A 27132-nucleotide genomic window follows, 5' to 3' on the forward strand; every position below is an offset into this window, starting at 1 on the left:
TCTCCTTTCCTTCTCTTGAGTATCCTGCCCAAAGTTATACAAAAATTAAGTGCCAGCCTCTCTTGTTTTTTAAGCTACAGTACAGTTAGGACACAGGGTCCCAGTGCTTTCCCACTTAGGAGAGAGCAGTGTTTGCCCTAGTGTCTGAGATCCCTTCCCATTTCCCTTTCTCCCCCCCTCCAAACCATGAAGGCCATACAGTAAGAGCTGTGAGGAGCATCAGAAATCCTCTGACTCAACCACTTTATTTTGTAGATGAGGAAACTTAGGATTCAGGAAAGAGCAGTTGAGGATGGTGGAGGGAGGATCTGCGGGTTTTGGAGTCAGGTAGAATTGGACTCTCATCCCAGTGCCACCACGTTTTAGCTGTGGGATTTGGGGGAGTCTCTTCACATCTTGGAGCCTCAATTTTCTCATCTTTAAAATGGGTGGGTAACAACACCAACCTACTGGGGTTGTAGTGAGAATTAAGTGAGATAATGGTATATAAACACAGTGCTTGGCAATGAGAGATGCTCAATACTTGTTGGCTCTTTCTCCTTTCCTTCTCCTGAGTATCCTGCCCAAATTATAAAAAAATTAAGTGCTAGCTTCTCTTGTTTTTTAAGCTAGATAGTCTTTCAATCACATACTAAAGCTAGTCTTCTATCCACTAGAAAATTACGGTGAACCATTAAAATTTTTAAAAATTACCTTCACTGGGGATTTGGACCAATTTGTATGCCTCAGAGATAAAAGAAATTAAAAGGCAGGAATACTGAATTTCACAGTGAAATTCAGAGGTCTTGAGGTTTTACCCCTTTCTGACTACAGTGTTTGAATTCCTGGGACTCCTAAAATAGTACTGATGGCGTTTTACCCTTTAAAATAAAAAATCCAGTCTCCGATATATTTACATGCTTTTGCGTTTCAACCTGATATTTTTCACCTGTTTTTTTTTAAGATGTACTCTTCTGCCCATTAGTCATCAATTGGAGCTAAACACTGCTGTTGAGGTTCTGTTAAAGAAATAAGAAATCTGTATTGGTAATGATCATTGTGGACTTGTGAGGGGGTTTAGTCTCAGAAATGAAATGGACATATATATCATTTGTAAAAATTAATGATTGATGATAAACCTTTCTTTCACATGCTGGAGAAGATTTACAGGAATCATTATTTCTTTTTAAAATTTTAGCTAGTTAATATTCATTGTGTTTGGTTGCAATATATCTCAAAGCATGAAGCAGAGCTAGGATGAGACCAGAACTACAATCTCAGCATGAAATACCTCCTACTTGTGACTGTTACAATGGTCAAATTGTGATTACTGATTCATCATTTGGTGAATCAGGTAGGTCTTAAAGGAAGAGGAACAAAGCAGGAGCAAACCTCCCTGAAGTTTTCTTTGTGGGAGGAGTGGTAGGCAGAATAATGGTCCCTCAAAGTCTCTGTCCTAATCCTCAGGACCTGTGAATGTTAGGCTACATGGCAAGGGGGGATTAAAAATGCAAAGGGAATTAAAGTTGCTAATTAGCAAACTTTAACAAAGGGGAATTATTCTGGATTATTCAGGTGGGCCCAATGTCCTCGCAAAGGTCCTTTATAGGAGAAAAGGAGGCAGAGGAGAACCAGAGAGAGGGTAAGTGATGTGAGAAGAACTCTACCCACTGTTGCTAGCTTTGAAGATGGAAAAAGGGGCCATGAGCCAAGGAATATGGCAGCCTCTGGAAGCTGGAAAGGGCCAGAAAATGGATTTCCCCCTAGAGCAGTGGTTCTCAACCTTGGCTGCACATTAGAATCACCTGGGAATCTTGTTAAAATCCTGATTTCTGGGCCTCATCCTCTGGAAATTCTGTTTCTTTGTTACTAATGATGAGGCCCAGAAATCAGGATTTTAACAAGATTCCCAGGTGATTCTAATGTGCAGCCAAGGTTGAGAACCACTGCCCTAGAGCATCCAGCGGGAAACACAGCCCTGCTGACACCTTGACTTTAGCCCAGCAAGATCTATTTTAGATGCCTGAATTCCAGAACTTTAAGATAATAAATCTGTGTTGTTTTCAGCCACTAAGTTTGTGGTAACTTACTTACATCAGTGATACCAAAATAGTACAAAAGGTTTCTCCAAACAAAGGCTGACAGACCATTTTGCCCAAAAGATGCTGCCTGCCATTCTGGGATTTCACACAATCATGGGCAACCTTTAAAGTTCCCAAAGGAACTGAGACATGGGGAGAGGATGAAGATCAATGTCAAGGGGGCATAGTGATCAGCAGTTAGTAAAGAATGCTTCTCACAGAGATGCAAATCAAAACAACAATGAGGTACCATCTCACACCTTCTAGATGGCTATCATCAACAAATCAACAAACGACAAGTGCTGGCAAGGATGTGGAGAAAAAGGAACCCTCAGTGCACTGTTGGTGGGAATGCAGACTAGTGCAGCCACTGTGGAGAACAGTATGGAGTTTCCTCAAAAAACTAAAAATGGAACTCCCCTTTGACCCAGTGATCCCACTTTTAGGAATATATCCCAAGAAACTAGAAACACCAATTAGAAAGGATATATGCACCCCCATGTTCATAGCAGCATAATTCACCATAGCTAAGATCTGGAAATGGCCTAAGTGCCCATCAATAGATGAGTGGATTAAAAAACTGTGGTACATCTACACAATGGAATACTATGTGGCGGTAAAAAAGAAGGAGTTCTTACCATTTGCAACAGCATGGATGGAACTGGAGAGCATTATGCTAAGTGAAATAAGCCAGTCAGAGAAAGATAAATATCACATGATCTCACTCATTTGTGGAATATAATGAACAACATAAACTGATGAACAAAAACAGATCCAGAGACAGAGAACATCAATCAGACCGTCAAACCTCAGAGGGAAGGTAGGGAAGGGTGGGGGTAAGGGGGAGAGATCAACCAAAGGACTTATATGCTAGCATATAGGCCTAACCAATGGACACAACAGGGGGTGAGGGTATGAGTTGGGGGGAATGAGGGGTAATGTGGGGATAAGGACACATATGTAATAATTTAATCAATAAAAAAATAAAAATAAAATAAAAATAATAAATTTTAAAAAAAGAATGCTTCTCACATTTGGCCACGTAAGGATGGAGAAGACATCTATAATAATAAAAGCGTAATATGCTAATTAGACCAGATGTCCTTCCTTCTGGACAAAGCCACAGCAGGTGGGGGTCGCAGCAGAGGTCCTTGGCTGCTGCAGCGGTGGATAGGGGCTGGGACCAAGGCCCTTGCACGAATTTTGTGCATTGGGCCTCTAGTATAAATATAACTCATAACCTCCAGGAAAGACAGGATTACTTGGTATTTGCATTACATCTTTTATTTATGAAATTAATACACTTAAAAGAATTTCACTTAAACAGTTTCATTGAATCCTCCCATCAACCAACCCTATGAGGTGACAATTTTTACTATCCCATTTTATAAACAAGAAAACTGAAACTTAGACAGTTAATTTTCCTGAAATCAGAAAATAGTAAGAAAAGCTTGGATTCAAACAGATCTGGTTCCAAAAGCTAGGTGCTTCACTACCCTGTTATCTGTCCTGTCTGGAGAGCATTCAGCCAGGAAGTTGATACATGTAGAGAGCACGCATTAATTATGGTAATTTCTACTAGTAAATGGAGGTTGTGGTGGATATCTACTCTCCATATGTCTGCTTCTCATGAATATGGAGTCTTCCTAGCATGTACCTGTCGTTAAAAGCATCACTGGCCAGTGGTGGCTTCTTGCTGAACGTTTTTAATTCACTTAAAACTATAAACCTAAATTTGACATAAAATACAGGCCAACCCCACCTCCCTCAACCTCAGACCTCCACCCTGTTTCCTATTTTAAAAATTTTGTTATTAATCGAATGGCTGGGGGGGGGGGGGGGGGGCGGGCAGGGTGGGAGGTCAATTGGGGGAAAAGGAGGCATATGTAAAACTTTAGACGATAAAAAAAAATACATCTTCCACTCTAAAAAAAAAAGAATTTTGTTATTAATCAGTCATCTAGACTCAATAGCTATAAAAGCAGTAACAGCTAACACTTACTGAGAATACATTCCAGTTATTGTGCTAAGCATTTTAGACATCATGCATTTAACCCTCTGAACTACCATATGAGGAAGGTACAATTATTAACCCCATTTTATAAGTGAGGAAATTGAAGCTTATATAAATGGCCAAAGGTGACACCTTAGCTTCATCTTTCATTATTCATCTTATTCACCCTCCATAGCTCAGGAATCACCAAGTCCTCTCAATTCTCCCTCTGTGCTATTTCTTGCATTTGTTGCTTTCTTTCCATGTCCACTGCCACTGTAACAGTCTTGGCCCTTTTTGACTTATGCCTGAATTGTTGCCATAACCCAATATAGTCTATCTTATTCCATGATACCTTTTCTTAGACCTTTCTAATATGCTTTGGTAAGACTAAGCCACCTAAAATCCCACTTTTATCCTATCCATTTCGAAGTCCAAACCTTTAAACTGGAGAAGGTACTGCCAAATATCTCCAGTGGTCTATCCTTGGACAGTGTAATGGCAGCAATATTTTTTTAAATTAAATAATTTTATTATATTAAAATTAAAAGGAAAAAATGTTACAACTATAGGTTGAAATTACAGGACAAGATACATAATAAAGATAAGCAAATATTGTACCATATAAATGTGTAGCTCAAATTTCATGTATTCTAGCAGTGGGGAGCTCTCACTGGTCATCTGACCAACCCAAATATGCAGTTCTATTTTTCAAAGGCAAGCATTTGCATAAAAAAAGTTATGTAAATGTGCTTAGTGTTTTCTATGTATTTCTAAACTTTATTATTAGTAGTATTAAAATAAATGTACATGGTAAAGGAAAAATTGAATCAAAATACCACCAAAGGATTTAGCAATAAAATTTTTTCTCTCTCTCCCAAGGATAACCATTGAATAAGGTGATTTGTATTTTCTTCTTTACACTTTACACTTTTCTGTAATTTATAGACTTTTAGTAATGCACTTGTATAGCCTTATAATGGAAATGAAAGCCAATAAAGAATAATTTTAAAAAGGAACCAAATTTTCCGCCATTCCCTGCTATTTATAAAAGCTAAATTATTTGACTTAGGCCCTATGTACTCTGGCCCCAAACTGCTTTCCGGGCTTACTATACACAATTCAATACAAATGCTCTGCTTCAGTTAAAGCATTTTAAACACTCTTTCCCTGCGGTGTCTCTGTGTGTTTTCTCTTCCTGTGAGTTTCCCCATTCTCTTTTAATATCCCAATTGACTCTATTGTTCAAGATCTAAGTCAACTCTATACAGTCTTCCTAAAAAGGGAGGAATCAGTATGCAGCGAGTGTTTACCGTGAGGGCTATGCATTAAGTCGGTGCTTTACTTGGTATTCATTTGAACCTCACAACAGCTCTGGACGGTTTGTATGAATTACCTTCATTTTACAGATGAGGAAACGAAGTGTCCCTCAAGTCACACAGTCAGTAGCTGGAATTTGTAGCCGGCTATCCTGTCTCAGCTCAGTGAGCTCTCATTTTTCCACCAGCTTTTGTAGCACATATCTGGGTAAACTGGACCAATAATCACAGAAGTGCATTCTAAGATTTCTTATAATGTTATTTTGAATGCCTTCTATTTTGTATTTTTGTTATTTTGAATGCCATATATTTTGTACTTTTTTTTTATCTTAACAAAACCTCCTGTGGGTTCTAACGTGCTATTTCCTAGCAATATGTCTTTGGGCTAACTCTTTAACACCTTTCTTAGCCTCAACTCCCTCCACTGTAAATTAGGAAGATAATAATATACCTAATTCTTAGGGTAATAACAAGAGTTAAAAACCCAGTATATAACTTGTACAAAAGAGCTGATTGTTGTGTATTTGATTTAATATGGCAATATTAGTTTATTTTCAAATTCCATTTAATTTCTAGTTGTCTTTTTATAGTAGTAGTTTAAGATATTTCTAAAACTCAGTGACCTAAAGAAGACTAGACTTTTATCTTCCATACATTAAAAAACAGATTTTACACAAAATTAAAAAGTACTTGTTTGCTACTTGGTCAGAATATCCTATCTTGCTATTTAACCAACATTGAACAGAGGTTCAGTTATTTGTTAAAGACTGTTTGTTCCTAAGGGTAAATGTTTATTTACGTTTACAAACACGACTGTTGTTATTGAATGTTGTCATTGTTAGTCCAGAAAGCCATTGAGGACTTGAAACCTATATTTACTTGGAAAATGGAAAAATTAGTTAAAAATCTCTGATATTCAAAAACGGACATCATTTTTTCTTATATCCTTTCATCAGAGAAAAAAGGAATCACTGTGTTCATTCCAATTATTTTCCTTTAGGATCACATGAAAAGAAGCAAAATTCACAAATATTTTTTAGCCTTTCATTTGTTTACTTTCCCTCCTACTACCACCACCATTTTTTTCTGGTTATACAAGAATTGTTCAGCCTTTTGAAAGATGAGTACACCACATGTTAGAATGATAATTCTTTTATCCTTAATATTTTATTTTACAGTTATTAAAAGACTTGTCAAAACAACCTCGACATAAACCCCAAATGTATGTTCTACCTAATACTGAAAATAAAGTGTGGGTTACAGATAGCAAAAGTCCATCTGCTACTTTCCTGAGATTGCGACGGAGAAATTCTCCTTTCTCAGGGTACTTCTCTATTACCTGTTTGTTATTAATTGTTTGATTAAATCAAAACAAACAGTCTGGTTATCAGGACATTAGGATCTTTGTAGGGTTCAAATGTCCTACATCTGTCTGTAGCTAGGTATTATCCTTTTTTTTCTCCTCGTAACAGTCAAGTTTTTTGAAAGAGTAGTTTTTATTCTACTGTTTCCATTTTCTTCCTTCTTATTCCCTTTTCAACTCACTGAAGTCTTGTAGAAGCAAGATTGTTTTCTATTAAACCATTCTCTCCACAGTCACTATTGCTAAATCAAAGAAAATCTTTTTAATCTATCTAATGGGGCTTCTCTGAGCATTACCTCACTGGAAATATGCTCTTTCCTGCTTGAAACTCTTTTCTTGGCTTTCTGTAACAGCAATGTCCACTGCTTTTCTAGTTTCTCTTTCTCAGCCTCCCTGTAAGGTTCTCTTCCTGAAACATCAGTATTCCCTTGATTCCCAACACCTTTCTTCTCTTACTCTCTCTGCATGATCTCATCCCCTGGCCATGACTGCAACTAAATATGCCAAAGGGATCCCAAATCTTTATCTCCTGCCTAAACACGGTCTGTGAGCTTCAGACACATAGATGCAACGGTCTATTCCTCGTAAGCATGTCAAACTTGTGGCCGCCAGATCGCATGCCTCGCCCACCGGCCGCAAGTTTGACATGCTTGCCTGAGAGATTCCATAGGCACCTTGAAGTCAACATGCTTAAAATTCAACTTCCAGCCCTAGCTGGTTTGGCTCAATGGATAGAGCATCGGCCTGCGGACTGAAGGGTCCCAGGGTCTATTCCGGTCAAGGGCACATGCCTGGGTTCCGAGCTCGATCCCCAGTAGGGGGCGTGCAGGAGGCAACCAAACAATAATTCTCATCATTGATGTTTCTCTCTCTCCCTTTCCCTTCCTCTCTGGAATCAATAAAAATATATTTTAAAAAATTCAACTTCCCACCTTTCCAATTGCCATAGCAACCAGCACCATTATTCACCCATTAGCTCAAGATAGAAACCTAGGAGTCAGTCAATCTTGATACTACCTCCCCACTTAAGATGTAGCTGGTCATCAGATCCTTTTGATTCTAGTTTTTACTATATTTTGAATCTGCCTTTATTTATATTTAATTCTCTAACTTATACAGGTGTCCCTTATCTTGCTTTAGGTCCTCCCCACCAAACCATTCTTTATATAGCAAAATGCAGATCTGATCCTATCATTTCTCCTACTTAAAATCATCCAGTGGCTTCCCCATTGCTTACCTTGAGTCTTTAAAGCCTGATGCCTTTGGCATAGCTTGTAAGGCCTCGATGACCTTGATTCCAATAAGGTGTGTAGTACAGGCTATTCAGATCTCAGCCCTTCCATGTACTGTGCAACCTTGAGTATGTTAACTGTAAAATGGAGGTAATGATAGTTGTGAGGATTAAGTGGTTAATTTTCAATAAATGTTAGCTACTCTTTTAAATTATGATTAATAAAATAGTGCTATTATCTCCTTAAGATAAATTCTCAAAGTGGAATTTCTGGGTGTCTATTTTTAAAACATACTGCCAAATTGCCCTGCAGAACAGTCATACCAATTCATACTCTCACCTATGTAATAAGAAGGCCCGTTTCTTCACTCTTGAGTTAATCCTGGGATGAACTATTTTAATAATCTTTGCTAAATTGATAAGTGAAAAATCACCTAGTGTTTCTAACTTATTGTGTCAGTTTACATATTTGCCACAAGAAAGATCAGCTATACATTGATAACAGGGTACTATTGATATTTACTCTTTCTTGGTTGTACGTCTTAATTTGACATTGAGGTTTTTCATCTTCTTCTGAGCTTGGATTTCACGTCTTTGAACCCCTTTACCTCTTCCATTTCCTTAGGAATGAGTATGTCTTTATTTAAATGAATGCATTAAACACAATTCCTATTAGATTTTAAGGACTATATTTAGTTGTTTCTTTGTAAACCTTTAGATGGGGAGTGCAGGTGAGAGTTGAGGGACCCTTTTCTAATCCCAGTTTAGTCCCTAACTAGGTGTGCATCCTTGGGCAAGCCACTTAACCTCTCTGGACCTTCACTTTCCTAGATATAAAATGAGTGGGATGTTACCAGGTAATGTCTTAGTTATTGTCTAGTTCTCATGTTACATAGGTAAAATTTTTCTTCCATGAAGTTCCTTTGGAGGCAAACTCTTGGAATATTCCCTCCTGCTCTCTTGCAAATATGGACTGCTCTCCTCCAACACAGTGTCACCTCTTTGAGGCAGAACTTGCTTCTTTCCAGAACTTTGATTCATTCGTATGATGCCATGAGCCCTAGGACAATAGCAGCAACTACCATCCAAAAAAACACAGCCAAAACTTAAATGTAAAGTAGGTCATAATTATTTTGCATGTAACAAAACCCTTTGAAAATCTGTTGAAAGCTAGGGACCAACTCACAGGAAAACACACATGAGCATATATGCACAACATTTTAAGGAGTCCCTAGACCTTCTGAAGCCAATTATGTATGTATTCTCTAGGGATCCATGAATCCTAGGCTAAGAACACTTGCTTTGGGGACATTAAAGTGATCCCTAGGATAAACTAAATGATCAAAAATGATTCCTTCCTATTGGAAAAGGGAGCTGCTAACTTAAGTACATATTTATAGAATATTATTAAAACTCTCTCTTTTCTTAAAATATATTTTTATTGATTTCAGAGAGGACGGGAGAGGGAGAGAGAGATAGAAACATCCATGATGAGAGAGAATCATTGGCTACCTCCTGCACGCCCCACACTGGGGAATGAGCCCACAACCTGACCAGGAATCGAACCGTGACCTCCTGGTTAATAGGTCGACGCTCAACCACTGAGCCACGTCAGCCAGGCTAGTTTTAGTCTATATCTTGTTTTTCTAATTAGATGATACACACCAGGAAGGCTCCTGTAATAGTTACTATAGCATCACAACACAAGGAAGGCACTCCAATATAAGTGTTGTATAGATGTAGAAAGGGGAGAGAGGTTTCAAGAAGGCTACTGAAGCTGCAGCATGTAAAAGGGTACTCCATAAATTCACACGGTGCCTTTCAACCAGGCAAGATCAATGCTCTCTACCTCTAGGACAAGGATTCTCTCTCTTTTCCTCCCGTTCCCCAAATCCCAGCTCCTCCAACTAAGCAGACTTGAGATGCAACTACCCCTTCAAAACTGTTCTAAAACCAGCAGGTCCACGGTTAGATTGTCAGAGGTTTACTTGAGCTCAGACAATCCCATGGAAGCTGCAGTAACACCTGCTGGCCACCAGAGGACAGGGAGCCAGAGGAGAGATTGCTTCCCCTCCGCGGGAGACTTCGAGGTCAAAGGCAGTAGAATGTGGGCTCTCCATCCATGGCCCTCAGGCTTTTTTTACTGGGTGAAGAGCTCAGCGGTCTTCCATTTCCAGATGGGCTCCTTTCTCTCCTCTAGAAGAAGGGCTGGAAGTTCCCAGAGGCGTACCCCAATACTAACCTTAAACGATAATCAGTCATGGCCAGTGCACTTTAGTTGCAGGGCTTAAAGGCAGAAAAGACGTATGGAGATGTTTTATCTTTCTAATCCACCCCAAACCTGGTTCTCTGTTCTTGAGCCAATTAAAAAAAAAAAAAAGTCCCTTAGGCAGTGTCCACATGGACATTCCACAAGAAAGTTGCCTTTAGGGACCAATGTCCCAAATGTAGTACATTGCAAATGGAATATTTTAGGAGCTAGATGATTCCTACACATAACTTCTGGCCGGAGCAGTCCGTTCTCAGTGTGCTTTTCCGTCATTAATCACATCTTTGTTATGTGATATCCACGTGAGTACTTCTCAGTCGAAGCAGCTCCATGCTCAAATGCTCAAAGAACAACTAGAATAAAGCTCCGATTGTCCTAGTCAGTGATCCCAAGTCCTGGTTTGTCACCACCTCAGGTCTCCAGTTTTTCAAAGTGTGTAATGTGTCTCAAAACAAAGCTGTTGTAATTAATCCAAAATACGAAAATGCACAAAGTGTATAGAGCTACCATCACAGGGTCTGGCACCTCCAGGGGCAGTGAACTTCTGGTCTGATTTAAAGACGATTGCGCACTGTTCCATGCAGAAAACATTTTTTTAAAGAGAATTTTTGGCTGCTCGCGCTCATTCAAGTTGTAAACATAAACAAGTCTAAGAAAACATAAGCCAAGTAAAAGAATGCTGGGGACATTCATGCGGGGGCTTTCAGCGACAAGCATGACAGAGGGCTGGCCGCCTGACAACACGAGCGCGACTTTTCTCCAAGTACCTGCAGCTTCTCTTTCACAACCCAGGGCCGTGCCCTGCCGTTTGCATTCGTCAGACTTTTTACAGGAGTGACTGTAACTCTCTCAAATCATTGTTTGCGTTTCTTCACGCTGGCGAGGCCGCTGGAAACAGCCCAAGCAGGAGGGAAAGGCGCTGGGTCTTGGGGCGGGGGGTGGAGGGGGGAAACCCTGGAAATACCTGTTGGGGCGCAGCGCCGAGCGCGCGCGGCCAGGGCGCGGACCCGGGGGGTCGCGGGCCGGCAGCTCGGGGGCGGCGGGCGCGGGCGCGGGCGCGGAAGGAGGAGGGCGCGCGGCCGCCTCCTCGGGCCGCCCGGCTCCTCCCAGCGGCGCCAGCGGAACCTGCTTCGGAGCCGCCGAACTCGGCGGCGGAACGTGACCCGACCCTCCCCGCGCGGGGGGCTCGGGCGGCCGCGGGATGGGCGGGCGGCGCGCGGCCCCGCCCGGCGCCCACCGCCCTGCCCTCGCCTGTCTCCTCCTTTCCCCCGGGCTCCGCTGAGTTCATTCACTGGGATTGGTTTCAAGTGACGCCATCTCTTTATTTTTAAACCAATGACCTCATCCGCGCTTGAAGTTTCCTGACCAGCGACTCTTTCTCTTTTCCCCCCAGCCCCCCACCCCGCCCCCCCGCCTTTCCCCCTCTTTCTGTGTACCCCTGTTTGGGGGGCTTCAGGCAGTTCTTTTTTTAAACGATTATCATCACCTCTCCCTCCCCGCTGCCCCCACGTCCCCCACGCGGCCCCCACCTCTACCTCCCCAACTTCTTCACCCCTTTCAACATTGTTTTCTCAAGGCTGACTTGGGGGGGGGGGTGAAGAAAATTTGCAAACGTCTCTTTTCTCCCTGAGCCTCCCGCCCCCGCCCACCCCTCAGAGAAGGAGAAGATAATCTAGTGAAAGGAAGACGAGGACAGCGCGACGGGACGGACGCGAGCGGGAGCGCTGCCGCCCTCCGGGCTCCGCGGCGGCGCCTCGCAGGTCCGGGCGGCGAGGGGGGACCGAGGGGAGACGCCGGGACAACTTTCGTTTCCCCCGGAGGGAGTCGGGAGGTCGGTGGCCCCAAAAGTAAGTGGCCTCGGGCCGGCCGCGCGGGCGGTGCGGGCGGGAGGGTGCGGGCTCGGGGCGCCCGCCGCGCGGGCAGCGTGGACCCCGGCGGCTCGCCGGCTCCGGTGCGGGCGCCGCGCTCGCGCCCCGCCGGCTCTGCCCGCCCGGCGTCCCCGCCGCCCGGTCGGAAGGCAGGCTGGGGGCGGCCGCGGCCCGAGCCACCCGAGCGTTGGAAGCGGGGGTGTAGGCCTGGCGGGGGGCCGGCCCGAGCGGGAAGGGGGCGGGGGGCGGCCGGCGCGGGGTCCCGCGCGCTGCGGTGCGGTGCGGGCCGGGCCGCCGGGTCCGGCCGCGAGGAGCCGCCAGCGCGGGACGCGGGACTTGGGCGGGTGAAGCTGCTCAGTTGCAGGCGCGTCCGCTGCACCACACGCTGCCCGGCGGGGCCCCGGCCTGACGGCCCCCGTGATCCCCAGTTCGCCTCGGTGTGCGCAGCGGGGCCACCTGGGTGGGGACGGCGCTGCTTTCCTAAACCGAACCCACCCACCTACACCCCGATTTTCCAAACGAGGGCCCGGGTCGTGATGTTGGGGGACCCGGTGTGCCAGTGACTTCTTTATTCACACTAGTCCTAAAACATGAGAAAAGAAAAGAAAAAAAAAAAGCCCGGGGAGACAACCGAAGATCTGTTTATCATGTGTGGTTTCATGTCATAAAACACCAGGGAGGAAAATATTTAGGCAAAACTGGGGTTTATTTCCTAAAACACACCACACACACACACACACACACACACACACACACGTAGTTAACTTGACAAAATACAGGTAGATCTTAAAGTGAACGGGTAGGGCAAAGTTCTGAAAAAGATGATTAAACGTTAGCTGCAAAGGCCCTGCAGCGGTGGGTGTCACGCATTGTTGGGAGAGAGCACACCCCCGAGCAGCCCGCGATGAATCCAGCGGAGAGGGAACCTGTTGCATAACCTCACTGGCCGTGGGGTTTGCCGTGTGCCCTCCCCTCGACCGGAGGGGAAGTGCGTGAAGGTGCAGGGTTTTCAAAACTCGAGGTTTTATTTACCCAGTGTTCTGGCCGCCACTTCTGCGTTAAACGCCTGTGAGTAAACACTCTGCTCTTACAAGTGAACCAAACCTATCAAACCTGTTTAGAAAATGACCAGGTATGTTTCTTCTTCTCGTGTGTGTGTGTGTGTGTGTGTGTGTGTGTGTGTGTGTGTGTGTGAAATTTACCATCCACGAAAGACCTTATGACTCCTATTTGGGGTTCTTGGGCCGCCAGAAAAATGCCTCTTTATGGGGCGGATTGAGAGTGCCCATAGGTGACAACTGTTTCTTCAAAGGATTGATACTATTTTGAACTCCATCAAGAAAAGAGATTTTAAAAGTGCAGGTACATTTTTAAAAGAAGAAAAGAATTCTTACCAGTTGAGTTACTTTTTATTTTTTTCCTTGAGAACCATGTACATTGGTGGACACCCAGCTTGGGAGACCGTAATTTTGAGACTGGTGGGGTTCTGTGTTTGGTGAAGGCAGCAACCTGGAGAAGTAAATTGAAAAACGGAGAACTTATGGGTTTATGTAGGTATTTTAGTCAAAATGTGACTAGGCACTGTGAAAAAAATTTTTTTTAAAAGTTATAGAATTGACTGAGTTTGAGGACTGCGTGGAAGATTGCTGTTAAAAAAATTGGGGGTGGTGGTAATATTTAACATCTTATGTAAGAATTTGGGCTAAATTACACCAACCCAAAAAGTTGGTTTTTAGGTAAAATAATTTGTACTTATCAAAGTTCCACATGGGAGAAAATTAAAAATGAATTTGTTCTTAATTCTGCTGGTAATATGGTGGCTAGTGTATGAAAAAGCCAGTTCAAGCACTATAAACCTACATTTAGATGAGTACCTGTAAAGTAAAAATAGTCATGTAAACTTGAGGATGCGGCGTCTCTGGCCAAAATCTTAATGGCAGTAACTGAAAAGGGGCCAAAAGAGAAGATCCTGTTAACTCAGTTCTGTTTCTTATACATTTAAAACTTAAGTGTAGAAGTGAAGCAGAGATGAGGTCTGAGGTAGGTACAGAATTTAGGCTGGGGACAGAAGGGCCAGGGTTGATGTGTGAGTTTGTTTTGATGTTATTTTCTACAAATGTCTATATTGGGAATTTAATTCCATAGTTTTGGTCTATGGGATTAAGTATTGATAAAGCTGACTTGCTGTCCAATATTCATTTTTTCAATCAATCATACTATCCTACTAAATATAATTTGCTGGAATTACCAGTGTAATTTATCTTAGAAACCAACTTTTCCTGGAATATCTAAAAAAAAAAAAAGTGATGTTTTCCCTGGACATTTAATATTTTTAAAAATGCTTTGTATTTGCAAGCAAATAGCACTTTAAATTGAAGCAGTAAATTAACATAGGAAAGTTGATTTGGATCAGAATCCCAAGAAAGGGGAGAAGATAAATCAGGGAAAACAGAAAACAGATTTTATGACAGATTTTAATAGGTTGAAAAAACTAGTTAAAAGGGCTTTATAGAAAAAATCACAGTTGATACTTTTTTAAAAAAAATTAACTACATCAAGATTTAAAACCAAAGCAGATATCCACCATCATAAAAGAAAATGTTAATAATGTTGGCTTAAGGAAAAACATAATTAATAAATTAAATTTTGCCCAAAGGCACATATGATATATATTCCAAAGCCAGATGTCATTTTTTTCTTGATTTTTTTTTTTTTTTGGTGTGTGTGTTGTAGGTAATCTGATATTTTTGTACATTTCATTAGCCCTGGTAATCAAGGGTTGGCCATGTGAAGGGATAAGGTTCATAAAAGTTTGCTGGATTTAAAGAAGCAGGCCCAGGCTTTAAGAAGAGGCCATTCTCATGCAGACTAGGGAGGACTTTGAAATTTAATCAAATAAATGATTCGAGGGAGCAGGAGTGGCTCAAAAAGAAGTACCTAAGGAGATTACCAAAGACAGATTAAAAAAATATATATATATATGGTTTCCAAGGGGTATGGTCAGTAAAGAAGGAAATAGAATACACGTTGGCATGACAGGAAAAAGGCATAAAGGGAAAAATACCCTCCTATACACTCAGCAACAAGAAGAGAGTAATGAAACTTCACCTCTTTCTTGATTGGGGTTAGATAGGTATCACCAAAAAGTCACAAGATTTTTTGTTACATAAACATTTTAATTTGGGGGGAGGAAGGATGGGAAAAATAAATTATGAGCATAAGTTATAATTATATGAGCAGGTAAAACTTGAAATTGCCAAAGACAAATTTAAAATACAGGGGGACCCATTGTGATTTTAATTGCGTTATTGGAAAAGGAGGGATAGGTTATAAAAAGTTGAAACTATTAACTTATTTCTAAATTAACTACAGGTATAAATCAATCAAGCAAACACTTACAAATGGTTTACTATTTACATGTACTGAGGTGGACACCAAAAGTTGGGGGAATGGGTCCATACCTTTAATGAGAGGTTTATAAGAATTTTAATGGAGGTATGTACATATGCAAAGACAAAACAATGATCAGACACCAGGGAAGCGCCAAATTCATGGTACAAAGAAGGAGATGGGAGGATTAGGGGAGGTAATCTTCATAGGGATAATAGAATTTGACCCCAGTTTTAAAGGATCGTTAACATGTGTATGGAGGAAAGGAAGTGGGGAGGTCAAAGGAGGAGGCCGTTCATTCATCTCTTCATTCAGCAGATTTATCTATTATGTGCCAGACACTGTTCTAGGAATTGGGCATAGAGCGGAAAAAGGACAATTTTTTTGCCCTTATGGAACTTACTTTCTAGTGGGAGAAGATGGGAGGACAGCAAACAAGTAAACATTACATGGAAAAGCTAATGTCAAGTGGTGATGTTTTGTGAAGATAATCAGGGTCAGGGAATTACAGAGGGCTAGTTGCAGTCCCACTTACTCTGTGAATAACCTATTTGCCCATCATATCCTGATAAATAATGTTAACGATATAACTTAATATTTATTGCCATCCAAACCAATTTGAATAAAAGTCTACACATTAACTTCATCTTTACCAATTTTTAAAAATGAAACCTACATAATGTTTTTTAGATTGAAGCACATAAGCTTTGAGTTTTTAATTCCTTATCAACGATTTATGTACTTTTTTTTGCTGCCATTTGCTAAAGTCTCATGTTTTTGTGTGAGGTTAATATCATTGTTTATAATTTACTTAGGGTTGTGGTGTACTGGGCTGTATACTTAGGTTAGATTCTCCATTAAGGATCAATGTCACAATCCTATATAATAAAACCCTAATATGCAAAACGACCGAACAGTGGAATGACCAGTCGCTATGACGTGCACTGACCACCATAGGCAGATGCTTAATGCAGGAGCTGCCCCCTGGTGGTCAGTGCACTCCCACAATGGGAGTGCCACTCAGCCGGGAGCCGGGCTCACGGCTAGCGGCTAGCGAGCGCAGTGGCGGTGAGGGGAGCCTCTCCCACCTCCACAGCAGCACTAAGGACCCCGCGGGAGTGGGCCTAAGCCAGCAGTCGGACTTCGCCCGAGGGGTCCCGGACTGTGAGAGGGTGCAGGCTGGGCTGAGGCACCCCTCCCCCCCGCCCGCCCCCCCCCCACCCTAGTGCACAAATGTGCACCGGGCCTCTAGTAGTGTTTTAAAGTGAGGATAAATTCCAAGGACAGTTTGTTTTGATGGTACCTTGTATGACAGCACAGGAAACAAAAGATGTACAGACAGCATAAGTAAGCTATTCAGCTTTATTACCAGATGGGTAAAATAGGTTAAAGGGCGAATCCTCTCTGGGTCTTGTCCACATGGTATAGGAATCGAAAAGTAAATTTGGATTGTGTTGTGTTTCATGTGCTTAATTATATCTCCTTAAAGATTTGTAGGGAAGTTAATGGTCTCATTGGAAATACTTTCTTAAACTTGGGATTTTTACTCTCTACAAATAGTAGTAACCTGAAGCAAAGTGTCAGTTCTGACATGGGGAAGTCTAGGTTCTTACTGCAGGACCTGACTGCTGGGTTTTGTTGTTTAGAAGATGCCCTTTATAGTATCAATTAAAAATTTTTTAACAACTATTTCTTGCTTTTGGACACATTTATGAAGTACTTCTCGAGCATTCTTAAAGAAATGTGTTTCCTCCGCTTCACTCTTTCTGGACTTTTAAACATAAAAAAATTATAGGTGAAATAGAGGTAAGGGATTAAAAAAGGGATTTATATTGTGTGTGTATCTATGGAACCAAATCTTTCAAAAAAGTTTTCTATATGCAGTTTTCGTCTCCAGTATATTCCGATGCACTTGGGTAAGCTATGAAAAAGAAAGTTTTCAAAGGAGGTAGGAAATTCTTTAGCATTCCCTTGGTTTTCTTCTAAACGAAATACTCCATTTAGAAAAGGATTGTAGATATAAATGCTAGGGGTCTGTGATGTGTGTGATAAAAGCTAATGTGATAAAAGCTAAGGTGCTCTTCAGAAATATTGGGGAAGAACAGTAAAATTCAGATTTGTCTCAGTGTCTGGGTGAGAAGTGGGACAAACTGTGATTTTCAGAAAAAAGCTGCCCTATAAATTGTAATGGTAAATGGCAAGGTAATTAATATTAGATATCTTCATTCTTCCCCTTAAGATTAATGTGGAAAGACATATGTAGAGAAGTATATGCTATTTATTGTTTGCTGTGTACATTTAAAAATACCAGCCCTGGCCAGGTGACTCCATTGGTTGGAGTGCCATCCCATACACCATGAGGCTGTGGGTTCAATTCCTGGTCAGGGCACATACCTAGGTTGTGGGGTTCCATCCCCCGTCTGGGCACATATGGGATCAATGTTTACCTCTCACATCGATGTTTTTCTATTTCCCTTCCTCTCTCTTTAAAATCAATAAACAATTCTCGGGTGAGGATTAAAAAAACAAAAAGACAACTCATTCTAGGATAACCTGGTCGAGTGGGCTTTTGATGAATGTTTGCTGAGTAAATTAAATTAATTCTCACAACTGTTACTTTTGATCCTGGTTCCATTACAACTCTAGCTTTTAAAGCGCTGGTTTTTGAGTTTTGAGTTGAAACCTGGAGGGGGTTGGTTGCCTTACAGCCCTGGGCACCTACCTGACTTGTTGGAGCAGTATGCTCACTCTGGAACCTGGACCCTGACCTCCAGCTTGCCTGATCCTGTGACTGACCTGACCTCATCTTTTCCAAAATGCAGGTGGTTGTTTCCTATCAACTGTCTCTTCCTGAGCAACTGATCTGTGTCCTTTTCTTGTTACTTCTCAGAATACTGAAGTGTCACCAGTATGGCCTATATTGTCGTGGGTTTCTTTTATTTTTGTCTGTTGTTTGGCTGAGGGAGAAGCACATTCTTCAAGAAGATAGTTCTTGACTTTGTTTTGTAAACTGCACATGGCATATTAAGCATGGTATTATTTTCTCATTCTTCTTAGCGTTTACTAAAAATTTTGTGTTTCTTAAAAATGAACTGGTAAGAATCATGTTAATGATACAAACCAACTAAAAACTAACAAAGATTTTTTTTTGGAGAAAGTGAGGAAATTATAACATGGAGTGTGTATTAGGTGGTATTTAAGAATTATTAACTCTAAAGTTTTTATCCATATTAATGGCATTATAGTGATATTAAGAAAGTCTCATATTTTAAAGGTTCATGTGGAAGTATTTATAGGTAAAGTAAAATCATGACTAATATTTGTTTTAAAAAACTTTAGGATGGGCACAAACACAAGGAAATAAAACAATATTGATAAATTTTTTTATTACTGGGTAATGAGTACCTTGGGGTTTGTTAGTATTTTTTTCTACTTTGTGTATATTTGGAAATAATCATAATTAGTTTAGCTATATAGTTAAACTGTACATTACCAATTATAACTAGGGGAAGAACTCTAATACGATAAAATTATGTAGTTGGACATTTCAGCTAATTGGTTAATCAAAAATCTCCACTTTGCATTTTCTATGTTATGCTTTTAGTAATAATTTTAAGGGACAATTTTATAAAAATATGGTCAGAAAAACTGTTTAAAACTTTTAACTTTGTGGCCTTGTAATATATACCTGTAGGTTATTAATTGCTTTTTCATATTTTGTCTTTTATCCATTTACAGATGAGGAAACTAAGATCTTAGAGAAACTAAGTGATTTATTCAAATCTCAAAGCAAGTAAGAACTGCTAGAACTGGAGCTGAAGTCATCTGATTCATTTCAGGTACCTATTCTCTTATATATACACTAGAGGCCTGGTGCACGAAATTCGTGCATGGGGGGGGGGTCTCCTCAGCCTGGCCTGCACCCTCTCCAATCTGGGACCCCTCGGGGGATGTCGGCAGTCGGACATCCCTCTCACAATCCTGGATCGCTGGCTCCTAATCACTTACCTGCCTGCCTGCCTGCCTGGTCACCCCTAACTGCCCCCACCTGCCGGCCTGGTCGCTCCCAACTGCCCCCCTGCACCGGCCTGGTCACCCCTAACTGCACACCCCTGCTGGCCTGGTTGCCCCCAACTGCCCCCCCGCTGGCCTAGTCGCCCCTCACTGCCCCCCTGCCAGCCTAATCGGCCCCAACGGCCCCCCCCCAATGGCCTGGTCACCCCCAACTGCACCCCCCCTGCTGGCCTGGTCACCCCCAACTTCCCTCCCCACTGGCCTGTTCGCCCCCAACTGCATCCCCTACCCCCTGCCAGCCTGGTCACCCCTAACTGCCCCCCCTGCCAGCCTGGTTGCCTCTTACTGCCCCTGCTGCCAGCCTGGTCATCCCCAACTGCCCCCCTCTGCCAGCCTGGTTGCCCCCCATTGCTCCCCTGCTGACCTGGTCGCCCCACGCAGCCTGCTGTTCAGTTGTTTGGTCATCCCTCACTAACTCAATTGCCGGCCTGGTTTGCCCCATGCAGCCTGCTTGTTCAGTTGTTTGGTCGTCCCTCACTAACCCCCTGCCAGCCTGGTCATAGGCAGCCATCTTTGTGAGGGCATGACGGTCAATTTTAATATTACCTCTTTATTATATAGGATATTTACAAATGCTCTTCTTTAACCAGCAGTTTTCAAACATTTTGGTGCTCTTAAAAATTATTGAGGACCCCAAAGATGTTTGTTTATGTGGACTATGTCTATCAATATATAACACACTCATCACTTCTCGGCCTTTTGGCTAAGATCAAGTGTAGTATCTGTTCTTATCAGTTTAATATATAACACATTGAGAAACGTTTAAAGTGTTGAGTTTAAAAATAATACATTCATTAAAGGTTAACATAAATAACATACTTTTATGAAGAAAGTATTTCAAAACAAAAAATACAATGAGAAGTGTGACATTGCCAAACATTTTGCCACTAGCTTTAATGCACTGCTTAATAGAAGACATGGATTTTCAATACTGCTTTTATATTCAGTCTGCTGTATATGTTGTTTGTTTGAAGTATATAAAGAAAACCCAGCTATACACAGATACATAGTTGAAAAAGGTGCAGGGAGTATTTCAGTGTCTTTTCATGTAATTGTGATAGATCCTTAAAGATTCGTTGCAATGTTAAATTTGAAACTATATCAGTGAAATTTTTGTGCTCTGTAACATTAAAAATGTATTGAATCTTTGATGTGTATGTGACTCTATAACATTAGACATTGGTCATTTGAAAAAAGAATGGTTTACTGAGTTGTGCAGATCTTTCAAATGCCGACTTATTTGCTTATACAATATTTAACAAATTACATTCATTAATATGACCATTAATTTAGTAAAATAGTCTTTAAGAATTGCGAAGCAGTCAAGAGTTTTGTGTTGAGTTCAAGTTTTCCAAATTCCATTCTTTTTCTCAAAAGCTCAAATTCTATCATTGGCAACAGATATCGTCAGTTTTTCTTTGCAGTGTCAGGCTCACTTTATTCATTTTAGAGAAAAATGTTTGCCAAATACCTGAGTCTGAATAAACTATAATGTGTCTTCCAATCATTCCCTTAAGCAAAAATAGTATTCTATGAAAAACGTGTGTAGTTTAGTTCACAACTCAATTTGCATACATACGTTTCCTTAAAAAAGCTATTGTATTAGGTATGTAGCAGAAGCGATTTTTGTGTGTACCTCCCATTACATCACACAGAATGTTAAAAAGACCAAGTTCTCAAGATTAAGATTTAATAAAATTTATCACTTTTACTTTATCAGAAACATTGTTAAGATGACCTGGTTTTTAAAAAATGGTTGATAGACAGTGGGAAATATAATTATTACTGGTACAGTTTTGTCATTCCTGCTTTGATTTATGAAAGTGCCTGTATTTTGTTCACCATTGCTTTTGTACCATTAGAGCAGATATCAACATGTTGTTTCAGGATAAATCATGAGATTCAGAAAGTTATTTAATACTTTGAGTAATTCAGCAGCACTGGTATTTGTTGCCAAGCATTCACATAAAGGAAGACCTTCTTTTATGGTTAGTTGGCTTGGATACTGGCATAATAAAAACAAAACTGTAAGTCCCCCCACATCTATGGCTTTGACCATTTATAAAGCAAAAAGTACTATCCTTAAGGCAGTTAGCAGTAAAGTATTTAATTTGATGAGATACTGCATCAATGATAAGTGGCATTGCCATGATTTCTTTTACTGATTTTTCATCCAGCAGACATTCAGCAGTGTCAGTCATACAAAGCTTTATTAGTCTCAGCTATTGTGTGGCTCCAGTGCAGTCGGATAATTTACCTTGTATGATGCTTCAGTGGCTTTTTCATTTCTAATTTGAAAACAGTCTTTTGCTTTTAAAGAGCTCATCATGTCAATTATTAAAATATTCAGTTTCTTTTTCTTTTCTTTTTTAAATCCTCACCTGAAGACATGCTTATTGATTTTAGAGAGAGAAACATTGATCTGTTGCCTTCCTTTATGTGCCATGGTGGGGGATCAAACCTGCATCCTAGTTATGTGCCCTCACAGGAATCGAACCTGCACCCTTTTCTTTTTCTTTAAACTCAATGGATTCATCTGATGATAATGAGTAATGAAGTTATATATAGCAGATATTGTCAAAGATTGCTATGCCTAGGAAATAGAAGTACTGAGAATACACTGAGTTAAATTCTTTTAAAAATGCATATTTATACTTGAAATTTGCTACCTTAGAAAATTCTAAGAAACAGAAGAATATATACAAACATATGTTTTATTAGCTGCCAGAGTGATACATTATCATCATGTATCCTCTGGATTCATTGTTGTACCCTCATGAGTTACTGAGAGTGACAAAGGCAAGTAATGTCTTTGTATTATTAAAACTAATTTTTACCTTATGGATTCCCTGAAATGGCCTCAAGGACCTCTTACCAGGTGTCTCTCGATCACCCTTTGAAAATGATGATATAAACTATTGCAGTGTCATAATATATTTTTAGAGCAGCCTAATACAGACATCTATATCAGTAAAGTAATGTTTCAATTTTAACTGGTTAATTATCAAGGAAGACGGGAATATGCTAGTGTGTGGGTGACCCAGAGACCATATTGGGTGGAAGGTCATATAGCATGAGTGAGTGGTGGGATAGAAGATATACACGGGAATCGTTGGTAAAAGCACTTTACTACAACTTAACAAAAAAATGAGTATTTTCTCTCCCTGTGTTTTTAAACGATAAAAGCACTGAGCCCACATATATGTACAAAATGCAGTGTTCATACTCGTTTATATCAGGACTACACAGCCATTTTTGCTTTGAGTGACAGCAGGGGAGCGATGCTAACATACTTGAGAGAAGCAGGGATGCTCATGGCACTTGTTTGTTCCTTCCAACTGGGGAAGCTGTTGACCTTTTTTCTCTGAGGAAGCTGAGGGATGACAAGACACATGAGGTTAGAAAGAAGAAATTGTGAAAGGGGGAAATGGAGTAGACGGCAGTCTTCATGGGAGCAGCTCTAGGCAGAACGGGGCTGTGGACAGAGTGGAGAGAAGCATTGAGGGCAGAGAGGAAGATGGGTGAGCTGGGCTCTCCCAGGTGCTGGATACCAGAAGAATGGGGTCTGGGGAAGTTCAAAGATGGGTGTGACAGGAGTCATGGAGATGAACATTATTTGAAAGATTTCCATCAAAATATGGTTCAAATAACTATTTAAATAATGGTACTGGAAAATGGTAATGGAAAAAATAAAATTAAAAATATTAATTAAAAATAAAGAAATAAAAAATGGTACTGGATAGCCTGACTTTTAATGTCTTGCCAATATTCAACTTGTTATTATAACCAATGGGAGAAGACAGCAGTGACATGAGTTTGGTGTAGTGCGGGTCGATCTCTAAGCTTTGGTCATAAGCATCAATATGTGAAAATATTGACTGGGCCAGGTTTGTAGCTGTAAATTCAAGAATGAAATTTTAACACTTATTTTTTACTAACAGACAGTGATGATTAAAGAGTTTAGTTAAAAAAAGATATCATTTATCAGTTTTGTCATTTATGTGGTACTTAATTCCATAAAGGATTTGAGATGCCAGAAAGAATGATCAAAGCCAGTAATCAAAAACAAACATGATTCTAAATGATGTTTTTCCCTAATGTTTTCTCTATTGATGACATTTATGTTACTAGGTTTATACAGTTGAGGTACTCACTATTAAGTATTTAAACTGATCTCTGTTAACTGTGCAGGAGAATACAGTCCTGTCACTTTTTAGTTGCATGTAAGTATAAACAGTGTGTGTGTATAGTGGGAATGAGATTGGGCAGAACAGGACCATAGACAGTCATAGCATGCCACAGAATTTTTTTTTTTTTAATTCAGGACTGTTTTCACCTGTAATTAGCAGAAAGCCACCAACAGAGGATTAAACCATGAGTTGTTTACACGTTCAGAGAAGTTGAGGGGTAGGTTGTCTCATGGTTGGTCCGGCTGCTCAGCAGTGTCCCGACGGTCTCTGCAGGCTTTGATTCTGCCATCCTTTGTGTGTCCACTTACTGCCACCAGCTCACAAACTGGCTGCCTCAGCCGTAGGTATCACATCCCTTTTCACGGCAAGGAGGAGGAAGGGGACAGACAGATCAGGCAATCCTTCCTCCTGTGCTTCCCTAACAGAGAACAAGATCTTTCTCAGAAGCGTCCATTCAGTTTTTTCTTTAGTGTCATTTGCTTGAACTGTTTCACAAGACTGCCCCCACCCACAGGAAAGACCAGGGAAGTGAGTGTATGGCTAAGGGGAATGGGGTGACCCTGGTTGGTGTAATGCGAGTCATGGATCATGTCCTGGGCTTACGTCGCTTGTATCCCAGGAAAATCGGATTCAGTTAGCGAGTTAGAAGGGAAGTTAGATGGGTGCTGGCTAAGTGTGTGTCACAAATATGCAGAAAGGGAAGCACAAACACTGTTAAATAATTTGCTAAAACGACTTTTCTTTAGCCTGGAGACTGTTTTAAGTGTTCCCCCCAAACAAGGCCATATCCATTTTCTTTCTTATTTTGGTGGGAGATTATACAGACCTGTATCCCAATTAGTTGCAGAGCTAATTTAGAGACAGTTAGGTCTCAGTTTTCTCAACTGTGAAATAAGAATATTGTATTAGATCATCTCTGAGGTAACTTCCAGTTCTAAAACTCTTGTCTCTTCTTTTTTCCCTGTCTTTTGACCATTTTATGTTATCTTTTTTTTAATTAAAAAACTGGACAGGATTAGAGAGAGGATATGAGAATATATGGTGTTTTTCATTCATATTTTTATCTTTTTCATTTTAAAAATATATTTTTATTGATGTCAGAGAGGAAAGAAGAGAAAAAGAGAGAGAGAGAGAGAGAGAGAGAGAGAGAGAGAGAGAAGGAAAGAGAGAAACATCAATGATGAGAGAGAATCATTGATTGGCTGCCTCCTGCACACCCCACTGGGGATTGAGCTTGCAACCCTGGCATGTGCCCTGACCTGGAATCAAGACTCCTGGTTCATAGGTCGATGCTCAGCAACTGAGCCATGCCAGCTGAGCTATTTTTAATTTTTCAATTAATTTATTTTAGTGCCCCAGGCTTGAAATGGCTCTGGCCACCAACACAGGCATCAAGCCAGGATGAACTAAGGACTACTTTATTAGTCACCTTGATAGCTGAGTAGTATCTTTAATAAAGAGCTTGATGGTATAGAAGGTTTAAAATAGAATTAGGTTTTGGCTTTTTGACAGTTACTCATATTCTGTCCTAAATTTTCACTGAAAGTGGAAAATGAATTGCATTTTTATTTTTATTTTGATATGGGACCATGTACATATGTGTGTATAATCAAAATACCCTTAAAACAGTGTTCTGAGAAAATGCCCCCTGTCCCAACAGAGGAGGCATTTTAAGCACTATTGTTAAAAGCCTGGCAGAACATCCCTTTTGGCATTTGCTCTTATTTGTTAACAGTGTTCACAGTGCATATTTGCCCTAGATAAAATTAAAGGACAACTAAAGGAAAATGATTCCTTTCATGCACTGTAGCAACTAAACTTTACTTGAATGAGGCAGAACCTTAAAATGGGATTCTCCTTGTGCTACAAAGAAAGCAATGTTCTGGTTCCTCATAGAATTCTGTCAAGATTACATGAATTTAGATATACAGTGAGTTGAAAATCATATTCCCACTTAAACAAATTACAAAGCTTTTAAAGAAGGTTGTTAAAACATTAACTTAAACAGTGTTAACTTCCTATTCAACAAAAATCTTATGGAAGGATCACACTGCATTTTATTTGTGGTTTACAGCATTGGGAGATCCTGGAGATAAACATTTATTAACTGTGGCACTTCTTAAAGGGCCAGAATGTATCTGCCCTCCCCCCCCAATTTGGGGTGCATTTTTAAGAATAAAATGCATGTATGTATATGGATTTAACAGCTGTTTTAAACACCTTAGGGCAGTGTCTAATTTCATTACCAAAGAATATCCAAATATCAGTTAAAAACTTTCCTTCTACTGAAACCCTTTTAAGTATGTAACTAAAACAATTGTTTTCATTTTTCATTATGTGAATGACTAAGAGCCTTGTTAATGTAAATATTCAGGAAGCTTGATTTTATAGCTTTTATTTTATAACCAACAGTAAAAATTATGTACAATGGAAAACCCCTTCTTCTCTTGTCTATAGTCCCAACTAAAAGACAGACTCAAGTGTTTTTTTCTGGCAAATGAATGAACTGTGTGGCAGGATCTTAGATGCTGCCAGTGGCTATCTCATTATAGAATGCAATTAATGTAATATGAGTTTAAGGAGATACACTTTGGGGGGGGGGGGGGCGGGCGCGGAGATTTCCAAGTACTAAGTGTTAGGCAGGATAATATCCATTTGGCAGGAAAAAAGTTTTACACAAGTTTTAAATAAAAGTTATTTGAAATTAGTAGAGATTTTTATTATAGAAATGATCTTGATTCAGTCATTAAAATAAGCACTTTGGTTCTGTGTCTAGTAAGCTTTTTTCCTGGACCAAAAATTCCTTCTTTTTGCAGCTGGTTATCAGCATGTCATTGTAATCACCATGAGCAAGTATTTACTGAGGGACTTCTCTAAGAGTGAGGTATTAGAAGGGATGCAAAGAACTAAAGCATGCCACCTTCATCATAAGGAGCTTATTGTTGCCAACATCTCTTTACTGGTTTAAACAAATTGCCGAAAAAGACTCCTTACTCTTTACCCTTGAGGTTCTTCAACTGGGGGTCCAGCGCACCAGTCTCCACTCTCCTAGGCTGAGGGATAAAGTCCTCTTCTGGCCATTTCACATTCTCTCCGGTGATGACAGACCTTTGTTGCTTACTCTAAGAGCAGTGTGCTAGCTGGCTGCTTCTGCAGGGTAGTTTGGGAGCAGGAAGACCGTGTCCTGGAGCACTCGGCTCTTTAAAGAGTATGAAAGGTTAGGAGGGACACAGGAAGAAACAGTAAGAGACCTATTGCCATTTTCTTTCTTTAATTAAAAAAAAATTGTATTGTGGTAAAAACCAATAATGTAAATTTTACCATTTTAATCATTTTTATGTGTACAGTTCACTAGTGTTAACTGTACTCACATTG

At 40.6% G+C, this 27132-nt stretch overlaps 1 protein-coding gene, 1 long non-coding RNA gene and 1 pseudogene across 2 annotated transcripts in view; 2 read left to right on the plus strand and 1 right to left on the minus strand.

The window, feature by feature from the left end:
- The window catches only part of LOC139007330 (uncharacterized), a 28470-nt gene extending 17375 nt beyond the window's left edge, over positions 1–11095 (minus strand). Inside the window, exons 1-2 of the long non-coding RNA XR_011470843.1 lie at positions 10209–11095; positions 7973–8104 (exon numbers count right to left, since the gene is read on the minus strand). This is a non-coding gene — a long non-coding RNA (uncharacterized lncRNA). The remainder of the gene's footprint in view (positions 1–7972; positions 8105–10208) is intronic.
- A 341-nt stretch (positions 11096–11436) lies between these two features.
- Positions 11437–27132, plus strand: part of DUSP16 (dual specificity phosphatase 16) — an 87617-nt gene continuing 71921 nt past the window's right edge. Inside the window, exons 1-2 of the mRNA XM_070410672.1 lie at positions 11437–12082; positions 19232–19332. The gene's annotated coding sequence lies outside the window, so the exon portion shown is untranslated. The remainder of the gene's footprint in view (positions 12083–19231; positions 19333–27132) is intronic.
- On the plus strand, positions 20251–20363 carry LOC139007954 (U2 spliceosomal RNA; annotated as a pseudogene).

Source organism: Myotis yumanensis, unplaced genomic scaffold, assembly GCF_028538775.1.
Source record: "Myotis yumanensis isolate MYYU_CA2020_CCGP unplaced genomic scaffold, mMyoYum1.0.hap1 SCAF_3, whole genome shotgun sequence".
Taxonomy (NCBI): domain Eukaryota; kingdom Metazoa; phylum Chordata; class Mammalia; order Chiroptera; family Vespertilionidae; genus Myotis; species Myotis yumanensis.